The sequence below is a fragment of the Neovison vison genome, chromosome 5, assembly GCF_020171115.1.
Source record: "Neovison vison isolate M4711 chromosome 5, ASM_NN_V1, whole genome shotgun sequence".
Taxonomy (NCBI): domain Eukaryota; kingdom Metazoa; phylum Chordata; class Mammalia; order Carnivora; family Mustelidae; genus Neogale; species Neogale vison.
The window spans coordinates 101520848-101526847 of record NC_058095.1 but is presented as its reverse complement, the minus strand read 5'-3'; positions in this window follow the sequence as shown (position 1 = coordinate 101526847).

Below are 6000 nucleotides of genomic sequence, written 5' to 3'. Positions count from 1 at the left end.
AAGCCTGACATATTGGAATACCTTAATATAGATGATAAAGACTATGAAAGATTCAGAAAAAATGCATTGAATTATGTAGTTCTTAATTCACTTATTATTTTTTTTTAGAGAGTGAGAAGAGGTGGGTCAGAGGGAGAGGGAGAAAGAGAATCTTAAGCAGTCTCCATGCTTGGAGACTGGCACAGGGCTTGATATCACAACCCTGAGATCATAACCTGAGTGGAAATCAAGAGTTGGACACTTAGCCAACAGAGGCACCTCAGGTGCCCCTTAATTTATGAAGTTTAGTTAACAACTACCAAACCTTAAAAAGGCCAAAGATCTGCATGACTTCTTCATTGGAGTATCTCCAACCATTGCCTAGAACAGTTTCTAACACAGATTAAGATCTTCACCACAAGTCTTGTGCATGAAGGAATGGATTCTGCAAGTCCACTTAAAATATGATTAATCTGATTTATTCAGTGATATGCATAAACCACAAACAGAAAACGAATTTTAGTAAATCAGTGTAATTGATTACGTGTATTAGTATCCTTTTGTCTGTGTAGTCTCAGTTTCTCATATCTGAAGGTGAATTACCTACTTTACTAATGATGCCTAAGGTAAATGGACCATTGTGATTCAGATACATCAGTTCTTCCCTGTTACAGGAGTCTGGGAATATCCAGAGGATCTCAGAACAGATTCTTGCTCATCTGATTCCTTTTTTTCTCTCTCTCATTTCTCTTTTTCTTCTTCTTTTTTTTTTTAAGGATTTTTTATTTAATTATTTGACACACACACAGAGAAAGAGAGAGAGAGAGAGTGAGCACAGCACGGGGAGCAGCAGGCAAAGGGAGAGGGAGACGCAGGCTCCCCACTGCACAGAGAGGCGGACATGGGGCTTCATCCTAGAATCCTGGGATCGTGACCTGAGCTGAAGGCAGATGCTTAACCAGCCACCGAGGCACCCCTCTCCGATTTCTCTTCCTAAAGCATGATTATGCACAGAAAAAGTAGTCTACCTAGACTGCCACACACACTATGCACTCCACCTGTAAAATAAAAATTCAGCGACATTTTCAGCACCTATCAAAAGTAGTAATAAAACAGAAATAATCATCATCATAATAATAATGGAATAGAAGTAAAATATTATAATACACAACACTATAATAAACTTTAGTGAATATTACATTGTCTCTGGGGAGATGTAAATCTCAAATGTTTACAAACTAATGAAAGTACCTATATTTATCTTTTCTAACACCTGCACTAAAGAAATATATGTTGGGAGGAAAGAGAAGGAGATTTTATTTTGGAACTGCTTTATTCTGATTTGGGGTTTTTGTTTTCTGTTTTTGTATTTGTTTGTTTGTTTATTTTTTTCTTTTTTTTTAAGATTTTATTTATTTATTGACAGAGAGAGAGATCACAAGTAGGCAGAGAGGCAGGCAGAGAGAGAGAGAGAGAGAGAGGAGGGTAAGCAGGCTCCCCGCTGAGCAGAGAGCCCGATGTGGGCTCGATCCCAGGACCGTGGGACCACGACCCGAGCCAAAGGCAGAGGCTTAACCCACTGAGCCACCCAGGCACCCCTGTTTGTTTATTTTTGATACTGAAAAGCTGTTTGTGGTGAAGGGGGTTGAGAATTAAGACTCAGACAAACTACTCCAACTTAAAAATTTTATCAGATCAGCTTTATCCCCTCTCCTGAGAGCGATATGATGTCTAAATTTTATGAAGTCTGACTTTTTGATTCCCTTTTGCTTATCTGTGTTGTGTGTCCTTTTGGGCTCTGGAGGTGAAGTCCGAGGTGAAGTTGAATATACAGAATGTTCATTCGTGAGTGCCCTTGGTATGAACATCTGTGAAAAAGAACGGAAGGACAATGTAAACACTTGGTTGGAACTCATTTATTTGTGAGTATGGACACTCCTGGGTTCTCTAGAAATCTGAAAGCAGAGGAAATATTTTGTGAACTGGTGTAGACAAGAGCTTGGGATATTTAGGTTATTGTTTAATTTGTACCCAAATCCTGCAGAGAATGAGTAAAGAAAGATAGAGTGTTGGCTTTATCTTCAAAGTATCTTTTCAATCCAGCCAAGTCTTACCTTGATTGCTACTATCCGATACCACCCACTAAAAATCCAAACCATAGACCCTTCCAACAGCCAACTAGCTATGCTCGTTGCTTCCGTTCCTGCTCCTCTGGAGTCACTTATCCAGATTGCAGCAGAGTGATCCTCCTAAAGTATAAATCGGAAAACATATTCACCTATACCTCCATGGCATCCCACCACACTGAAAATCTAAGTCCTTAGCATCTTTCCAATCTCATTTTCTATGATCCCCCTCTCTGTCACTGTATCCCAGTCCCACTAGTCCCCTCACTGATTGTAGCAGGTAGGATGTGTCGGCGCTGAGCACCTGTTCCAACTTTCCTCTGTTGTCCTCAGCACCAGCTTTGTGCCTGTCTAGAAGTAGTGGTGGTGGTGATGGTTTTATCTCTGACTACCAACAGCATCTCATTTATGACTACTATTTAGCACCCATTTATCAGTGGGAACTATTTATTTGTTGATACCCCTTTGCTCCAGGTGTGTATAATGAAGATAATGAAGACACATTGATTTATCTTTACATTGTAAGTTGCATAACTGGGAAGAGAGACCATAGACTTTGAACACAATACAGCAACTGGAGAGGACTTTGGATCATCTCCTTTGGGGAAGGGGGACAACTATGTTCTATGTATGGGGAAAAAGTTGTGTATGAAAATTCTGTGAGCAAAGGAGAGAAACATGGTTGAGACAGATAGCTGTCCACCAGGAATCTGTATTTGCCCTTCCACCCTGTGGAGTCGTTGCTGATGCTTGGCCACCCAGCCAAGTTCAGCCCTTCACAGATTCTGTCTAGTTAGGTTGAGCCAGTGACTGATTTTTAACCAAGAGAATATGAGAGGTAGAAATTATATAATGCAATTGCAAGTCCAGATCATCAAATCTCTCCTTGGATAACTCCTTCATGCTCTTCTTTACTTCTAGCTGTTTAATGTGGAGATGACCTCCGTATGTAGTGACCAACACAGAAGCTATGCGTTGTTGAAGGGAGTAGAGACTCTCTATCCCTGGATCTCCAAAGAACTCATGAAATGGGACTCTCCTGCCACCAACAGTCAATAAACCTTCCCAATATTGTTACATGTACAAAACCTAAACATCTATTTGTTGAAACCTCTCTACATTTTTTAGTCAATTCACCACTCTATCTATTGTTAGAGTAGCCAATTGTTAGCAGCTTAACACCCTACAAATGGTCAGCACTTCTTCAAGCTAATGCAGCCCTGCCCCTAACAAACTAGAATCTGATTACAGTTATCCCTTTCAGTAGAGTGGCATTGGGTGTAGAAGCCCCTTTGCAAGTCCAGACAAAGTGTCCGGTTATTTCAAAGTATACCAAAGAATATCACAAAAACCCAAAGCCTGGTATATCAGCACTGATCTTCAGCTAATACCATTGTCCAAACTCAGCTTATAGCCTGATATAAATGAAGAGAGAAATAGAGATGATTACTTCTCATCTTGTATACAATGAAGGTATTTAGGGCCAAGCCTGGTCAACAAAAAAAAAAAAAAAAAAAAAAAAGAATGAATACATATTGCACATGCCATCTAGCCAATGGATCCTTTTAGAAACTTAGAATTTAGACTTAGATGAAACTTTAGTGACCATATGGTCCATTTCACAGTTAAAAATATTGAAACCCAGAGGTAAAATAACTTCTTAAGGTCACTGAGCTAGTAATTACCACACTAACAGTAGAAGCAATGTCCTAGAAAAGTCTGCTGTAAGTTGATCTCCCCAATATTCCCTCATATTATTACCAATTTAGTAAAATAAGTTATCAAGAACTCGGAGTGGCCCTAATAACAACACGGTGGCAGGATACCAGAACTCAGTTCAGAGGTTATCCTGGTCGGTGTCACCCGGAAACTAGGGTTCTAGGATATAGCTTTAGCAGTCCCAAGTAAACTATAATTCTAGTTCCTGGTGTCCCTGGGTGGCTCAGTTTGTTAAGTATCTGCCTTCGGCTCAGCTCATGATCCCAGTGTTGTGGGATGGAGGCCCACATCAGGCTCCCTCCTCAGCAGGGACCCTGCTTTTCCCTCTTCCTCTCCTTGCCACCACTTCTGCACGCAGTCTCTCTCTCTCTCTCCCTCTCTTTCTGTCAAATAAATAAAGTCTTTAAAAAAAAATCAAGTCCCTAACACTTCCAATTTTCATGTTCCATGATGTGATTTATTTACAAAAAAAAAAAAAAAAAAAGCATCAGAGACCTTCAAAATTGCTGTTTAGAATCACTACACAAGGAAAACATGGATAACAATGTGATGAAAATGTCCAGCACAGTGTTGACATATGGTAAATACTAAACTCATATTTTTATTTTAATGATTATTGAGGGAAAAACAAGACCACAATGGTTGATTCAAAAGCCTTGTAAATGTAAGCTGATCCCACCTCTATAAGAATACTGAACCAGACACCCTGAAAACAAAGGGACTTCCATGAAATGAGACAACCCTTATCCAAGACAAAACAATGCACATTTTTTTTCAAATTAAGAAAGATTAAAGTCCCTTTAGAAGTTTATTCATGTTGTGGGCCAACATTAAACCTACTCTAAACATGAGAAATCTGTAAATCTCCACACCTAATGTTTTTATTTTGTCTTCTTTCGACAGAGTCCAGATTTCTCAAGGGAATAAAATTCTGAAAATATTTTGTGCTCCGTTGCTCCGCCGCTTGCCGGGAGCCGGCCCCTCCCCCCGGGGTCTATCTTCCCGTCGCTTTGGATTCACTTCTCCGCCAGTCCTACCTTTCAGAAAGTGGTTGTTTTTCTGTTTCTAGAATTGCTGTTCTTCTTCTCTTCGATCTGCCGATGGATTTGCAGGTGTTTGCAATCTTTAGATAAGCTCTCTAGCTGATCTCCTGCTAGCTGAGGTAGTCTCAGCCTGAAAAAGTGCTCCATATCACTCGGCATCAGGGAAATACAAATCAAAACCACAATGAGATATCACCTCACACCAGTCAGAATGGCTAAAATCAACAAGTCAGGAAATGACAGATGCTGGCGAGGATGCGGAGAAAGGGGAACCCTCCTACACTGTTGGTGGGAATGCAAGCTGGTGCAACCACTCTGGAAAACAGCATGGAGGTTCCTCAAAATGTTGAAAATAGAACTGCCCCATGACCCAGCAATTGCACTACTGGGAATTTACCCTAGAGATACAAACGTAGTGATCCAAAGGGGCACGTGCACCCGAATGTTTATAGCAGCAATGTCCACAATAGCCAAACTATGGAAAGAACCTAGATGTCCATCAACAGAAGAATGGATCAAGAAGATGTGGTATATATACACAATGGAATACTATGCAGCCATCAAAAGAAACGAAATCTTGCCATTTGCGACAACATGGATGGAACTAGAGCGTATCATGCTTAGCGAAATAAGTCAAGCGGAGAAAGACAACTATCATATGATCTCCCTGATATGAGGGAGTGGTGATGCAACATGGGGGCTTAAGTGGGTAGGAGAAGAATCCATGAAACAAGACGGGATAGGGAGGGAGACAAACCATAAGTGACTCTTAATCTCACGAAACAAACTGTGGGTTGCTGGGGGGAGGGGTGTTGGGAGAAGGGGGGTAGGGTTATGGACATTGGGGAGGGTATGTGCTTTTGGGTAAATTGGAAGGGGAGATGAACCATGAGAGACTATGGACTCTGAAAAACAATCTGAGGGGTTTGAAGTGGCAGGGGGATGGGAGGTTGGGGTACCAGGTGGTTATTATTATAGAAGGCACGGCTTGCATGGAGCACTGGGTGTGGTGAAAAAATAATGAATACTGTTTTTCTGAAAATAAATAAATTGGAAAAAAAATAAAAAAAAAATAAAATAAATAAAATAAAATAAAATAAAAATAAAATTCTGAAAATAAACCCTAAATTTGG